The sequence below is a fragment of the Mercenaria mercenaria genome, chromosome 8 (genome assembly GCF_021730395.1).
Source record: "Mercenaria mercenaria strain notata chromosome 8, MADL_Memer_1, whole genome shotgun sequence".
NCBI lineage: Eukaryota > Metazoa > Mollusca > Bivalvia > Venerida > Veneridae > Mercenaria > Mercenaria mercenaria.
In genome coordinates, this window is record NC_069368.1 from 50,219,165 (window position 1) to 50,236,952 (window position 17,788).

Consider the following 17,788-nt stretch of genomic DNA (forward strand, 5'->3'; position numbering starts at 1 on the left):
TGAAACAAGCACTTCTTCTCAACAGAAAATGTAACAATTATGATACAACAGTTATCGAGAATAATGTATTATAACTGCAGACGTTAGATTTATTTTAAACAGGTGGGCCATTGCAATGTTTTATCACTACTTTAGTTATTACTGGTCTGCGTACAACTGCATGTTATTGTCTTTTATCATAGGCTTGAGAACAATTCTTTTCAGTTAAGTTCCGCAGTAATGAGAGTGAATCGAATATTAAATACAAATACGTCTACAAGTATTTAATAATTGATAGGATATAACCTTTAATATATCGCAACTGAATTAGTTTGCCCTCTGCTACTGAGATGTCTAAATATGTGTCCTCTAATATGTTTTGTTAGGCATGTAATGATGATTTTCTTGTTGATTTACCTTCATTGAGATTGAGTACAAGTGTTATTGTTTTTGCGATCTTTTAACACGGATATTACTGTTGGATATTTCTTTTATTATAATATGTATGATTTAATTCAATTAGTTACTCGGTAAAGAACATAAGTGATATATATGCAGATATAAATAAAACTAGTGCCTTTTATGACGGGAGAATTCAGTGAAGTCCGGTAACTTACTCAGTTGAATTATGAAGACTTTTTTGTCATAGCTGATGACTACTTAGGATTGTGTATATGTCTAGTATATTTTAGAAAATGCTTCAAGGAATGAAAAATTAAATTACTAGTCCAAAATGAGCACAATACTTTTTTCATTAAATGAATTACTGTTATCCTTAATTATATCATTTACACACTGTTTGAAAGATTTCACAGAGTAGCGGGATAGCTTTTACAAATAATTTAATATGAGCCATCCCATGAGAAAACCAATATAGTGCGTTCGCGACCAGCATGGATCCAGACCAGCCGGCGAACCCGCGCGTTCTAGTCCGGATCCATGCTGTTCGCTTACAAAGCCTATTGTAATTAAGGAAACTGTTAGCGGACAACATGGATCCTGACCAGACGCACTATGTTGGTTTTCTCATGGCGGGGCTCATATATGCATTGACTAGGTACAATTAACAACAACACCCAGCTTGACCTTAACAGAACAAGCAGTTCAATACACGAAACAAACATACGAAATATGTGGGGTATTGTTTTATTTAGATAAGAAGCTAATACGTAAATCAAATGTGAAAAAAGCTGCAAAAAGGATTATTTGTTGTACAGATTCGGAAAAAGAAACTATAGTTTTAATAAATGTTAAATCTCTGAAATTATTACAGCATCGAAACAGCAACAGCTGGAATAAGGTGTAAACATTTCATTCGTGAAATGAGACATCTTTTTATTACAAATACTACCTTATTACTCTAAATTATCCAATTTGTATTGCACGACAGTACTTTTGTCTTTTCATGGTTATCACTTTTCTATTATACCAAAGTCTGTGGCACTTAAGACAAAATCACTTAGGAAGATGTGGTATCTGCCAATAAAACAAGAGCTGTCGGATGACAGCGCGCTCGACTATTCGAAGAACTGATTGAAGAATGGGGTCAAAATATTACCACAGATATTCAGACAAAAGAAAAAAAGATTAGACAAACAGTGTTCCTGTATTTGTGGTTTTCGATAAGTCTTGCACTAAATGGCAATGTGTGAACCAAAGTCCAAAAAGGGCCATAATTCAGCCAAAATAGTTGTCAGAGTTAGTACTCTTGCCTACAGATTGAAATCATGATGATAAACAAGTGTTCAAAAGTTTAAAAGCAATATGTCAAATAGTTTTGACAAAACGTAGACTTGTATGAAAACAGAACAAATTTCCAAGTCCAAAAGGGCCAAAATTCAGCCAAAATAGATGGCAGGATTATGCACCCTTTCCTACAGATAAAGACTATTATACTGAACAAGTGATAAAAGTTTCAAAGCCATATGTCAAACACTTTACACAAAATATTAACTGGTACGAAAATCTTAACCATGATTTCTAAGTCAAAAGGGGCCATAATTCAGCCAAAATCCTTGATGGAGTTATGTACTCTTGCCTAAAACTGGACATGGTGATGGTAAACAGGTGTTGAAAGTTTCAAAGCTTTATCTCAAAAGACTTTGTCAAAATATGAACTAGTACGAAAAACTTAACCAAGATTTCTAAGTCAAAAAGGGCCATAATTCAGCCAAATTCCTTGATGGAGTTATGTTCTCTTGCCTATAACTGGACATGGTGATGGTAAACAAGTGTTGAAAGTTTCAAAGCTTTATCTCAAAAGACTTTGTCAAAATATGAACTGGTACAAAAAACTTAACCGAGATTTTTAAGTCGAAAGGGGCCATAATTCAGCCAAAATCCTCGAAGGAGTTATGTTCTCTTGCCTATAACTGGACATGGTGATGGTAAACAGGTGTTGAAAGTTTCAAAGCTTTATCTCAAAAGACTTTGTCAAAATATGAACTAGTACGAAAAACTTAACCATGATTTCTAAGTCAAAAAGGGCTATAATTCAGCCAAAACCCTTGATGGAGTTATGTTCTCTTGCCTATAACTGGACATGGTGATGGTAAACAAGTGTTGAAAGTTTCAAAGCTTTATCTCAAAAGACTTTGTCAAAATATGAACTGGTACGAAAAACTTAACCGAGATTTTTAAGTCGAAAGGGGCCATAATTCAGCCAAAATCCTCGAAGGAGTTATGTTCTCTTGCCTATAACTGGACATGGTGATGGTAAACAAGTGCTGAAAGTTTCAAAGCTTTATCTCAAAAGACTTTGTCAAAATGTGAACTGGTACAAAAAACTTAACCATGATTTCTAAGTCAAAAGGGGCCATAATTCAGCCAAAATCCTTGCTGGAGTTATGTGCTCTTGCCTATAACTGGTCATGGTGATGGTAAACAAGTGTTGAAAGTTTCAAAGCTTTATCTCAAAAGACTTTGTCAAAATGTGGACCGGTACGAAAAACTTAACCAAGGTGTGACGCCGACGCCGTGGTGAGTAGGATAGCTCTACTAATTCTTCGAATAATCGAGCTAAAAATTGAATTTTATGGGTTAATACGGAAGACTATTAGGGACATTCTGTCTTAATTTTTATGCATTACCTCTTATGTATGACATATTATGTGATACGTGTTATCAGTTACCTCTTACATGTTACGTATTACCTGTTAGGTGTTATATCTTGTGTGTTACTTATCAAAAGTTAGATTTGCCTAGTTCTCAATAGGAAAACAAAACTGGCGGACGTTAACGATTACTGCTTGTGGCACTTTACCCCTTTAGGTGACCACTAGAGCTAAAACTAGAAAAAAGCTTTAAATGACTTATGCTATGAACAGCATGGTGAATCTTGATCAAACCTGGTCTGTACCACCATTATAAGGTCATTTCCAAATTTGTTTCAAAACGCGCAATGGTGCCCTTGTAGGGTCCTCCAGAGCTAAACAAAGAAATACCTTTAAACATTTTTTTCATGAATTCTTTTGCTGAATTTTCATTAAACTTTGTCTTTAGTTTAAACACATGGCATTTGATCCCTTTCTGAAGCCATTAGAGACAACAAATTTAAACAACTTTATCTGATGACCACTTGTTTACCATCATAGTATACATATGTAGGCAAGACTATATAACTGGGACAAGGTCTTTAGCTCAGTTATGGCGTTTTCTTTTGGCACAGAAATTAGTTACGTTTCGCATAAAATTCCATATTATGTTTAAGATGTTTAGTTTAAACAGTATTTATTTCAATCAATCAAGTACCTCATTGTAACAAATACAGTTAGGATTAGGAAAAAAGTTACAAGGTAACTTATATGAATCCATTTCCTATGTTAAGATGTTTGATGTATAACTCCGAAACTTTAAATACTTGCTTACCATCATGGCCACACATTTGCCATATATTGCAAGATCTATCCAGATCCACAAATACAGGTAGATTGTTTGTCTTATCTATTTTTAATCATTTGTCAGAAAATCTCTGTTAATATTTTTAGCCCATACTTCCATCAATTCTTCGAATAGTCGAGTGCGATGTCAACCGACAGCTTTTGTTTCTTGTTGCTTTATGGGAGACCTAAAATTGTACTTGTCAGTACTTCTGTCCTGATATATATGTCATGTATATCTTATAAAGTATTTAACATAGAGTCACCAGACCTTGATTGTTATTAAACATGTTACGTAGTAATTCTGGTGTTGTGGTTTGAGTTTACACAGCCAGACCATGGCCATGACTTAGTTAAAATATACTTATTGTAAAAGGAAGTCGGTGTTTGTGTGTTCCTAAAAATAGAAAATGGCTTAAACTGTCGCAAATGGGCATATGCAGTATTATGTATTTCATTACCACTCATAAACAGACTCAATAAAACCCATTTCGTATTTCCAAGTGATTTATTTCAGCTTGTTTTCTTGCATGATTATATATTTCATTTCTGCCCATAAACAGACTAAATAAATTCATTTCTTATTTTCTGGGGTTTTTTTTCTTCTTCCTTTTTTTCTCGGTTTATTGTCTTGCTGCATTACATATTTCATTACAGATCTTGTGCATTGTCTTTTGTTAACTGCGCAGTTAGTAATCTCTGAATTAGCTTATGTCTGAACACTATATTTATACAAACTATATACTGTATTTATTATAAAGTACGATAGCCATAATAGAGAGTATGTCCTTAAACATAGGTTGAAATAGCTAATTCCTAATACCTTTGACATAAGATGAACTACCTAATGCCTAATAACTTAGACAAAGATGTAAGATGAAATACCTAATGCAAAATTACGTACATTTTATATATGCAAGAGCTATTAATAAGACTTTAGTAGGAATTCGCATTTCGCGCCGCACTAAGACTGAAGTATTCTTCATCAGTATTAAAAGCTATTTAACACCTTACACCAACGTTTAAAACAAAACATATATCACTTCGGCAGTTTAGTGGCCCTTTTTCAGCTAAGGATTTCGATGAAAATATTTTTAAAGCGTACGTGCGATATTTGCTACAAATCAATGTTCTGCATAAACCCAAGTTATATTTACATAAAATTGGTTCAAATGTCATAGAAGTGTCCCCTAACCAAATCTATATCATATCAAATAGTACCTTTATTTTCACATATGCAATGAAAACTGATATGATGAAATGAAAGATATTTTCATTATGTTAATAAGTGATTGAATCAAACTTTTCTTCAACAAGCGTTCATAGCTCTCTATATAGCATCTATAGTACATGTATGGAAATTTGAACACTATATGTTTGAGCAGTCTTACTAGACATTCTGAATCTTGGCTATATATCTTCCTATGGGAGCTACACATTTCGAAGCATATATTGACATCTTTTTAGCGTACTTTCTTGCCAAAATCATACCGATCAAATACTTTGGTAACAAAGTACATTAGATCAAGCTTCCATGCGGAATGCAGATTCCAGTTAACAGAGCTATTCGGTCAAGCTTTGGGAAAGAAAACTTTATACATTCCACATATCAGTAAGGGATTCAATTCATGTTTCCCGCTTCACCTCTACCTTACGTGTATAATCTAAGAGGTAATAAATAATACGTAACGCATAATACATCACACATAAGAGGTAATGCATAAAAACTAAGACAAAATGTCCCTAATAGGCTTCCGTAGGTTAATGAAAAAGTAACACCTAAATTTTAAAAGAAATGGTCCCTAATATACCAAATGTCACTTATAATGACGTTTAGAAAGGACACCTGATGCTACTTTAGATAGATGGGATTTTTTAAGAGACAGAACGTTTTAAAATGTTTTAGAAGACGTAATTATCAGAGATACTTTGAGACAAATTGCATGTACAGTATGTTTGGCGGGAAAAGTGTTGGTTTCAACGACACAATTAATGAACGGAATACAATTAACAAAGCTGTCCATTCCCTTTGGCCTCAATAACTACATTTGTATCATGGAGCATTCCGCCCTCCCATTGAGACATAATAACAGACTTTAGAGTCACCCTATAAAAGCACTGAACACTACACAGGCAGTATGTCTCTAAATAGCCAAACCTTTATTTCTGTTTATGCGCAATTTATATTGTTACCAAAAGCGATTTCAAATTGTCCATTCATCAAGAAAATTATAACGTATTAACTGTTCGAAAGTATGTGATACCGCCAAGACAAATACATGTGAAAACTTGTCATTCAAAAATAGCATAACATAAATGAGCCGTGCCATGGGAAAACCAACATAGTGGGTTTGCGACCAGCATGGATCCAGACCAGCCTGCGCATCCGCGCAGTCTGGTCAGGATCCATGCTGTTCGCTTTTAAAGCCTATTGGAATTGGAGAAACTGTTAGCGAACAGCATATATCCTGACCAGACTGCGCGGATGCGCAGGCTGGTCTGGATCCATGCTGGTCGCAAACCCACTATGTTGGTTTTCTCATGGCACGACTCAAATGTTTTTAAGCGATTCACATTCACCTAGCCGACTGAAGAAATTGAAGAAAATATTATATCAGAAAAAGAATCTGTTAAAAGATAGCCATTACTAAATATACAAGAACATACTCTTGACTGTTAACTGATTGTTTTAAGTAGTTGAATGGGTTCGTGCAACTGTAACATTCCTCTCTATAAACCCTTTAATTGTCCCGAAAACCATTGCAGAAACACCCATGGTACGGAATTGTCGAAAACAGCTGAAAATTGGCGAATATAATTTACACCCCTCGCACGTTCTTTGTCCGACACTCGTGTGTGTTTAAAAGTAAATTATATGTAAAACATTTTGACCAAAACGTCATACTGCTATTTATCTGGGCCATATAAACTGTTTTACCTATTTCAGATTTTCAGATGTTTATATCTGCCAGATTATTTCTTTGCGATAATTGGAATTTCCTGCTTCCATCTTAGACAGACAGATGTTGTATTTGTTTGCTTAATAACTTCAAAATACATTTATTTACTATTCATTACATTCTTGTCTTTTGATGGTGTTCATAAAAAATATATTCGTCAATGTAAAGTTATTTGAGAATTGAAAGTTATTTCTTGTGCGTGTGTTCGTTGTCATAGGAAACTTATTCATAGGTTCAGAAACTTTTAAATTTTGTTAATGGTAAGGCTTATGGAAGGTTAGTGGTTCTAAGGTGTCCGCTCATGCCTTAAAAAGGCTTTGATAGGCATGTTGGTTCTTCCACCACAACCAAAAGCTGGAAAGTGCCAAATGACCTATGATGGTATCAGTTGTGCAACATTAAAGCCAATAAAATCCAATAAAATAATCTGTCAGCAAGTTTTCGTCTTTAACGTTAACGTCAAGTGTTGAACCTTCAGTTTAAAATGAATGAATCCATGCAACTTTTTGCGTAGGAAGATATTAAAGAAATGGAATTTCATATGCGTAACTTTTATTTAGCTCTATTTATATGCAAATTACAACTTTTGTAAACTACGCTTGATCACTCCATTCTCGATTTTGGACCAAATCCTTGCAGTAAATGGAACATTATCTCATCAAAGCTGTAATAAGGCAAAGATCTAGTTCCCAGTGAACTCCATCTCGTATGTAAACGATATATTTTCCGCACTTCAGAAAGGATTCAAAAGATAAGCTTGATACATTTGAACAACAATGGCTCGTAACATTTAAGTCTGATGAATGCATTCTAAAGGAATAAAATAGTTTTCTATAGAAAAATCAAACCAACAGCTGGAATAAAGATCTGTTATTTGTATTCTGAATATATAATACATTAATTAGCATAACTATGCATTTATTAGGACAAATTGTCACCAGTAACAAAATGGCAGGTATTACAGAAAGCGTGTTAATCATTCTTTCTGTAGCAGTATATAGTAAATCGAGCCTGAAAATGCAAACTGCATTTTACTTGTGCGTAATCTTGTGATATGATAAGTATTACATGTAGTATTCACCGCATTACATGTAACTCTGTTGTCATTTTAACAGGGTATATTTTCTGTAATTCAACAGGGTATATTGTCAAAAATTCTATAGAATGTATTATTCAGCAATTTTACAGGATATATTTGTCAGTCATGTGCTGTCAATATCACATCATTTATAACCAACAATTACAGTTATTGTTAAATATAGTATTTTAAGTTGGTTTCTGTCCTAATGTAAGTCTCAGCCACATGCTTATTAAATACCTGCCATATGGTAGAAATCAGATACATTGAACACTTTTACTTTTTTCAAAAGTTGATATTAGAATCTACTTTGCAAATATGTCATCGTCAAGATTTTCCAAATGCTCCTCGTTAAATGTTATAGATAATTAATGGTGCATGTTGTTCTTCAGCTACAAATGAATATATACATTTATCTGTAATATAATTGACTCGACCAGTAAATAAACTAAACTCTCTTTTATGAAAATTTACAGTACTTTCTTTAATATATACATAGGCTGAACATAGGCTTCTCTTTCTAAATATTGTTCTGTATTTTATGGTGTCTGGTGATATTCGTTATATTTATAACTCGTTTTCAAAGGAAAATATCCATAACCTCGTCGAAAATATTCCATGAAATTATGTTTTATTTGAAACATAGATATTATAATTCATTTATGATATGGTCAGCTTTTATGATATTGTTGAAAAGTAACATCCAAAGGTTTTTAATAGTATAAATGGGAAATTCGAATATTTATGCTAGAACAAAACTGCGTTATCTAGCTGGTTTGTACATGTATCAACACAATTTTTCCTACGCTATGTTTTTCTCTCACTTTTTTGTGATTTTTCGTGTGTGTCCTGTTTTACTTCTTTATTCAGTTTTTGTTTGTTAATAAAACTATGACAAGTCATTTGTTTTTAATTAAAACGGATACATTATTTTACCATTCAAAACAATTTGCAAACTCAAGTTATAAGCTCGATCAATTATAGAAACATAAATTTTCCTTCAAATTACTTTTTTGTTAAAACAAAATCAAAGATAAAAAGCTGGACAGTGCTAAACAACAAGAATAGAAATTCACTGTACTTCCTATCATCATTAAAAGCACGACTTCTTTTATTTACATATAAATGTTCTAGTGTCTGGCATTTACAAGGAATTAATTGAAACGCTATCACCACATATAAATGAGGTTTGGCGATAACGGCAAAATAAAAAGCCAACTGCCCGCCATTCTTATTTATAAGGTTATAAAACTGTTACCATCAAAACAATAAAAGCTGCTCAGCAAGTAAATAAAACTGTATGTTTTAAAAAAGAAATGTAACGAAAATATAAATAAATAGCCATTCTTTGAGCAGGTTATAGCAATGGAACTTTCTAAATAAACAGTTCAAAGTCGGTATCCCGAATTCAAAGCTTTTTTACTTCGAGCTAACCAAAATTTGACTTAAAATGATACATTTTTTAATTTGCGTATTTCGGGATGCCTTTGAGAGCTCAGCTTTTTCAGCCCTTCATTCTGTCTGAGATAAACACATTAAAGTATGTAGCAGACTTAAGCAACGAGATAGCACTGAGCTAACTGAAGTTCACGTAAATGCCGCACATCAGCCCTTCCAGTTCCCGTAATTAATGAAACACCAAGAAAATGCAAAACAAGTTACTAAATCATCAACATTACAGTCATGCAAAACATTTGAACACTCCAAAATGATTTCCCTGGTTTTCTTGGAAAAAAATAGTTTACACTCACTGAAAGGCTTGCCAGTCAATAGTGAAAACTATTTCCCGTGGTCTGAAGACTGAGTGCCAATGGTTTCCAATATTGACCGACAAGCCAGTCAATAAGAGTTTTATTACATTACATCACGATTTAATGTTCACATAATTTATAAAATTTTATCTTATTATGAAAAAAAAATATAAAATGTTACTTTATTACGAATTATGGCCGGTCATAAAGGAGGCGAAAACTTTAATTTTTGAATTATTTTCTTTTTCGGCTATAATTTTCCCACTTTAACTATCCTGGATGTATTATTCAAGTAGTTTTTTCGCACCAGTTTTATTATTTACCGTCAATTAAGTAAACTTGCTATACCCCTTTTTATTTTCATTAATTCGCAATTTAACATTCTTTTGCTAGTATAACTATCTACACACAGCTTTTTATGAAAAACCTATGTTTGTCGTAAATTTGTCCTTGCAGCTACGGGCGTTAAGACAAAAATCTAATTAATAAATCAGACTTTAATAGTATACTTTCCTTAAAGCTGGTCATTTATTGATACCGTAAAACTAGAGTGACTGGCATAATATTGAGATTTTATTGAGAAGTCACACTCTAAAATAAATTAGTTTCGCGACTCGCCCTCACTTAGAATCTGCATAGTTGCGTGTTATACTACCAAAGGATCTTCTAACGTCATTGCGGCCGCAACAAATTGTCTCGTATTCTGACTTAATGTTGTTATTTTTGTCCTTTGCAATCGTCGGGTTTATACGATGTTATTGTGTAATTAGTTCCTACAAAGCCATCACAAACATTAATTCGCACTTATCAGATGTTTGTACGTATTGAGTGTATGGTATACTGACTAAAGGTTAGGGTTAGGTTTAACCGAGGGTTAATAGTGTCCATTCAATGAGTGTGTACATTCAATGTTGGAGAATTAATGCCGACCATGAAGCCACTGGGTCGGGGGATGTGAACATCCTAGCTGTTACGAATAGACCAGATCAAATCAAAATTATTAACTGCGTCCTGAATTTCGTTCAAAAGGATTCATTCAGATGCATTGTGAATTTTCACCAATACAAATAGGGCAATTATTAGGAAAACAATTCTTTGTCTATTTATTTATTTTATGTCAAACAAGTTTTGCCAATATTCTTCTTCGTCGCTATCATAATTTGCAAAAAGTGCGTTTATAATAAACAGTTTACTAGAAAAAATACATCAGTACTGATGATAATATATAATAGGCAGTGAAGCCTTGGTTACAATGTGTGTGCGCAGTGTATCTCTAGTTAAATTTTTGTGCGTAAACAGTGTAGCTCTGGTTGCAATGTGTGCACGCATTGTTGCTGTGGTTGCAATGTGTGTGTAGTGTTACTCTGGTCGCAGTGTACGCCAATTTGAAGCTCTGATTGTAGTGTGCGCCAAGTGAGCTCTGATTACACTGTGCGCTAAGTGTATCTCTGGTTGCACTGTGAGCCAAGTGTAGCTCTGGTTGCAATGTGCGCGCATTGTAGCTCTGGTTGCACTGTGCGCAAAGTGTAGCTCTGGTTGCAATGTGTGAGCAGTGTGGCTCTTGTTGCAGTGTGCGCCAAATGTAGCTTTGGTTGCAATGTGTGTGTAGTGTTGCTCTTGCTGCAGTGTGCGCCAAGTGTAGCTCTAGTTGCAGTGTGTGCCAAGTGTAACTCTTGTTGCAATCTGCGCCAAGTGTAGCTCTGGTTGCAATATGTCCGCTCAGTGTTGCTCTGGATGCAGCGTGCGTCAAGTGCTCTGGTTGCAATATGTGTGCAGTGTTACTCTGGTTGCAGAGTGCGCCAAGTGTCGCTCTCGTTGCAATGTATGTGAAGTGTTGCTCTGGTTGCAGTGTGCGCCAAGTGTAGTTGTGGTTGCAATGTGCGCCACGAGTAGCTCTGGTACCAATGTGTCCGCGCAGTGTTGCTCTGATTGCAGTTAGCACCAAGTGTAGCTCTGGTTGCAATGTGTGTGCAGTGCTGCTCTGGTTGCAGTGTGCGCCAAGTGTACCTCCGGTTGCAATATATGAACAGTGTTGCTCTGGTTGCAGAGTGCGTCAAGTGTAACTCTAGTTGCAATGTGTGTGCAGTGTTGCTTTGGTTGCAGTGTGCGCCAAGTGTAGCTCTGGTTGCAGAGTATGCCAAATGTAGCTCTGTTTGCAATGTGCACCAAGTATAGCTCTGGTTGAAATGTGTGTGGAGTGTAGCTCTGGCTGCAGTGTGCGTCCAGTGTAGCTCTGGTTGCAATCTGCGTGTAGTGTTGCTCTTGTTGCAGTTTGCGCCAAGTGTAACTCTGGTTGCAATGTGCACCAAGGGTAGCTCTGGTTGCAGTGTGCGACAAGTGGTGCTCTGGATGCAATGCGCGCAGTGTTGCTCTGGTTGCAGTGGACACCAAGTATAGCTCAGGTTGCAGTGTGCGCCAAGTGTCGCACTGGTTGTAATGAACGCGTAGTGTAGCTCTAGTTTCAATGTGTGTGTAGTGTAGCTATGAGTGGTTGTAAAATGTTTGCCCAGTGTAGCTCTGGTTGCAATGTGCGCGCAATAATGCTCTGGTTGCAGTGTGAGCGCTGAATGTAGCACTGATTGCAATGTGTGTGCTTGTTGCTCTGGTTGTAGTGTGTGCCAAATGCAGCTCTGGTTGCAATGTACGCATAGTGTAACTCTGGTTGCAATGCGCGTATTGTTGCTCTGGTTGCAGTGTGCGCCAAGTGTAGCTCTGGTTGCAATGTGCGCCAAGTGTTGCTCTGGTAGCAATGTATGTGCAGTGTAGCTCTGGTTGCAGTGTGCAACAAGTGTAGCTCTGGTGGCAGTTTGCACCAAATGTAGCTGATTGCAGTGTGCGTCATGTAAAGCTCTGGTTACAGTGCGCCAAGGTAGCTCAGGTTGCAATGTGCGCATAGTGTTGCTCTGGTTGCAGTGTGCGCCATGTGTAGCTCTAGTTTCAATGTGTGTGCAGTGTAGTTTGGTTAGTTGCAATATGTACGCCAAGTGTAAATCAACCAAACATCTATATAGGCTGAGCACCTATCGCATAGGTGCTCAGCCTATATCCTCTTAACTGAAGCTGCACTCAATATGTTTGCCTTGACTTATGAATGTTAAACGCCTTTATGCTATGGCATATAGCATTCAACTATCATATAGGTATAACTCCAATGTCTGCCTACAACGCTGAACCCCGTCTATAAGCTGGAACTCTCCTACTGTCTCAGTAGATCTCTGCCTTAGCTTTCCGATGCTCTGCCTAAATTTACTATCGTCTATAGCGTTCAACTACCGTTAACGTAAAACTCCTATACGCTATCTATAGGTCAAAGCCTTGTTAAAATTCTGCAACTCTTCTTTAGTCTTTGAACGTCAAACGTCTTCTTTTTAACAATTTATTCACCCTGACAGCATAGTTGCAATTGGTACTGGGATATCCTCGATGTGTCTACATCAATCGCTAAATACAGAATGAATTCTCTGTCATCCGTCTACCTATTTAGCGAGCTTTGATTGGTGCTATATATAGAACTTGTTTCTGTTTGGTCCAAATTAGTACATAGTATTGCTTTAACAATTAGTGGTCCCCTTTAACTATTGTATATAACATAATGCGTGATGCTGGGATCCAGCTATCACCATAATTAACCCAAATCAGTCTTAAATGACCCAACTTTTACTATTTACAACGAATCAACTATAGTTATAGCAATGATACAATGAAAAAGGAGACAAGCACTAAATATGCATACTTGTTACATCAGTAATATATTAAATATACAAATTATTCTGACACTGTAACTTAACGGGGAATAGGAACTAGTATGTAATAATTCAATGATACACGATGCACAAAGCCGTATTTGAATAGTAATACTTAATATGCACAAAGCGGGTTTTGATTCTTAACATCAGTCTGTATCTATATTTTTGTTTACGTTTCTGCCTTCACCAGCTACATGGCAAAGAAATCGTTATGTCTAATTGGTTTGTTAATTTTTGTCTCAGGGGAGCATATGGCAATTTAAACCTATTTATTTTCATAGAAAGAAGGGTCAATGCTCCAACTAATTAAGAATAAAAAGTCATTATACCCTGTCGGAGAATAGAAAACGTTTTTTCTGATCACATTTATGTTTGAATTCAGTCCCCAGCTGATGTTTTGAGCATAAGCATCGAAAATGAATTTCACACCAGCAGGAAGATGGATGTGAACAGTGTCAAGAGCCTTTCTTCTTCTTCTTCTTCTACATAATGCTTGCGCCGTTCGAAAAATGACAAAAATTGCAAAATCGCTGACGCGATTCATGGACTTTTCAGAAGTCCCAGTGTGGTTTATGCCCGTATAAACATAAAAAAATAACATTCAATTAAATATTTTCTATTTTATTCACGCAAAAGAATAAATTTGTGCCATTTATTTAATATTCAAGGTGGCCAACCCAAGGAACTTTTCAGTATCGTACTCACGGGAAAAATATCTCGAGTACTTTTCTTATATCTATTTTAATACTTGACGGATTTTGGTAATGTAAAAGGCGTCTAAGACAGGAAAACTAAGTGGGTTTTTTTTATTTCAAATAAATGTGTCTTCTTGGGTTTCTACATACTTTAAAATTTATCACTTTATTTAAATAAAAAAGACCACAACAGACTTCTCTCAAACTCTTTATTTTAAAGCTGTTCGCATTAATATAAATCCAATTTCATGACACTTTCGTTCTCTTTTTCCAAAAAAAAAAAATACAAAAAATACTAAGAACAATAATTGTTTCATCTTTAAAACGTTTGTGGAAGAAACTGGTAAGAAATGAAAGATAAAAAAATCTTTACGATGTTTATATACCAGTGATGAGGTTGAACTACTCAATCTGGTCACGTCGTTTTAATGTTTCTTAATTTAGCAATATTTGAAATAGTTTCCCATCAAAGGATACGTATTCAATAACTATATTAGCACTGAATGTGTGAGAACTAAAAGCAGTGTTTACCTCATAACTACATACCTTCCATACATTTAAATATGATACAGAACCATTTCCTTAAGTTTAAAATAATAGTATAAAACTATTTCAATAAAAACATCTCGTTTTAAGTAATCTTACATGACTCCAACTGATTGCCAATTAAACAAAGAAGAAGTTCAACCTCTGTATATTCTACAATAAACAATGTTTGACGCGCGGACCGGTAAAAGAACATTATGACTTCAATTACGACATGACGTCCGGTTCATTACTACTCGAACAACTGAAGCCCAGCATAATTTTTACCAAAGACACTTCAATGACCGTGTTTAAGAATGAAAACAATCACAGCCTTCTTGTAGTTTGTCGTCTAATTTACCACGATTCATCATTCAGATGCTTAAGATATTCAACACCTCGGGCTAACGCCCTCGTGGTACAATTCTTGCGCATCAAAACTATGAACCATGATAAAATTTACAACAAACTCGTCGAAAACCTTGATTATTTGTTAAAGAAAGTAAATACAAATGAAATATACACGTACAATAAAATATCTATAACAAAAGTGAATTACACGTGTAACATTTAGGCGCTATTGTGATATTTAATACATCAATGCATTCATTTCTGCAACCATGTGCACACGATTCCGGTGATGGATAAGTGAAGTGATACATATCTTTAAATGTATGAGAAAGGTAAAAGCCCATGGTTTGGTCACACAAATACTGACATTTATGAAAATTTTTGCCAATAATCTCAAGTAGGAATAAACGAAAATCTGGAATGTTTCCTCACATGAAAACGTCGAACATTCCTTCTGTGAAACAAAACAATGTTAAACTAAAGCAAGGATATATCGGACCTTGGTTTATGTTAACAAATCATCTGTGTGAACGTGGCCATTATCATGCCTATAGCTAGCCAATACAAAGTGTACATAATTACAGTCAATTTTAAAAGCAAGACAAGACAAGACAAATTTATTAAGACTTGCACAGTGTACATCGTCTAAACACATATTTGGTCACAAAATAATGAATGTATAATAATAACAGGTATCATATTAACACAGTTGTGTGCATAGATTTTAATGAAATGTTAAGATAAACAATTTTACAAATCAATATTTTGGAGGATAACTACTTATAGTTATGTAATAATATTAAGACAATTGTTTCTTAAAACTAATGCTTCTTTAACAAAGTTTGCTAATATGCTCGATGAGTTCTGGGGAAAAGCCCTACACTTTTCACCTGAAATGTCACGTTCGTAATTGATTTACACAACAAAACAGTAGGTAATAAAATACAAGTAAAACTAGTTAGAATTATGAAAGATTTACAGTTAAAATAACAAGTAAAGAATAATATACATGCGCAAAAATACAAATTAACTATAGCATAGGAAGGAATACAAATACATTCAAACAGCAAACACAATCAGCATTCAAAAATTATACATCAACTATTCGAGGCAAAAAGACAAAATAATTACTTCATTAATAAATTTCATCATTAATGTAACTAACATTTAATAACTCAATGCTGTGCTTGCAACGAACCAAAACAGTTCAATATAAATTACAGTCATATCCCCAGCGCCATGTTTATAGGAGGGAGAATAAATCAGTAATTTATAAAGCTGAGGATATGGTTTTACACTCCTGTCAATATAACATTCAGCTGCGTTCAAAAGTTATTTCAAAGACAAAAATCACAGAAAGGGGAAGATATATTAAAAACTACCCTGACGAGAGTAATGGTTCCTGCACCGTGTTTTTGACTACCGTCTATTATGCCTATCAAGCACGCAACTTTTCATATTTTTCAAAAGTTGTAATAGTTATTGCAAAAAATAAAAAATAAATTAAAAAAACACACACAATCAAAAAGAAATAATTCGACAGAGTAATGGTTTTTGTGCCCGGCCGCTTATCATAACGACAAGTTATCTTCGGATAATAAATACAAGAGAAAGTTTTAACAATTCATTAAAAATACGAGTTATTGTGATCGTATTCTACACATTCTCTCATTGTCATCTATCAGTGTGACAAGTTTCATAAAATTCTATTCAGCAGTTGGAAAGTTAGACCTTAAAATTAAAAAGAAACTATCGAAGATGGAGTTATTGTTTATGAGTTATGTACTTCCTCTTTTCTCTTTGCACTTGTTTCTTTACATTTTCCTTTACTGGTTTTAAAGTTATTGCCCGGACAGAAATGGTCACGTACAGACGGACACGCTCGCGTACTGACAGACGGGTGGGCTGCATTTCTAATCCCCTTGCCGCTTTCGCGATGGGAGATAGTAGGCCCTTCCTGATGCAGGAAGCTATGCCATCAAGATTTCGTCTGATGCATACTGTACTTTCCAAGTCATTATTATGTTTGCATCGTAACGTTGGTCAGTCAAATACTTTAAAAGGCTTTAAAGGTGGTCAATCACATTTAAGCAAAATTTAGTGACATTTTTTACTTTTTGTATATTCTGTTAGGGATTTATTTAAGAAACAAAAATACCCATTAGATCTACTTAGAGTTAGATCCCTGTTAGAAATGTATACTTTATTGATTTTCATAAAAATTTGTAATTACTCCCCTTAAATATGAAAATATTTAAAATGCTTGGTATTTCTTTTTATTTCCATATAATTCCGAGTTTTACATTCGCATTGGATAGATATACCAAATATTTAACAATCTGAATCAAAAGGTGGGTTTTAAAATGCATGTAGCTTCTGAATTTCATTTTTTTTCCATTCTATAGGCAAAGGGAGGTAATAATAATTTTTCAAACTTGCATTTCTAATGAATTCAATCTTTATATGTAATTGTTAATGCAATTATTTTACGAATATAATACAATATATCGGTTAGTTATACATTTTCTTAGGTAAAGTATGTTTATCACATTTATACTTATGATAAAATAATTCGATCTTGGTTGGGCAACTGCAATAGGAAAACCAATTATTAAAAATATCTCCAGTGAAAACCTTACTTGTATTAAGCGCTAACTGAACATAAATGAGTGTAAATGATCAGAAGTTAAAGTTTAAAACAAATCCGTTACTTAGCCAAAATCTGATTATCCACCTTTAATAGGTTGATCAGTTCCTGTTTGTTTCTCACTTATCTTTGAAAGCATTGTACATCTTTAAACAAGAGCTGTCGTAGGACAGCAACG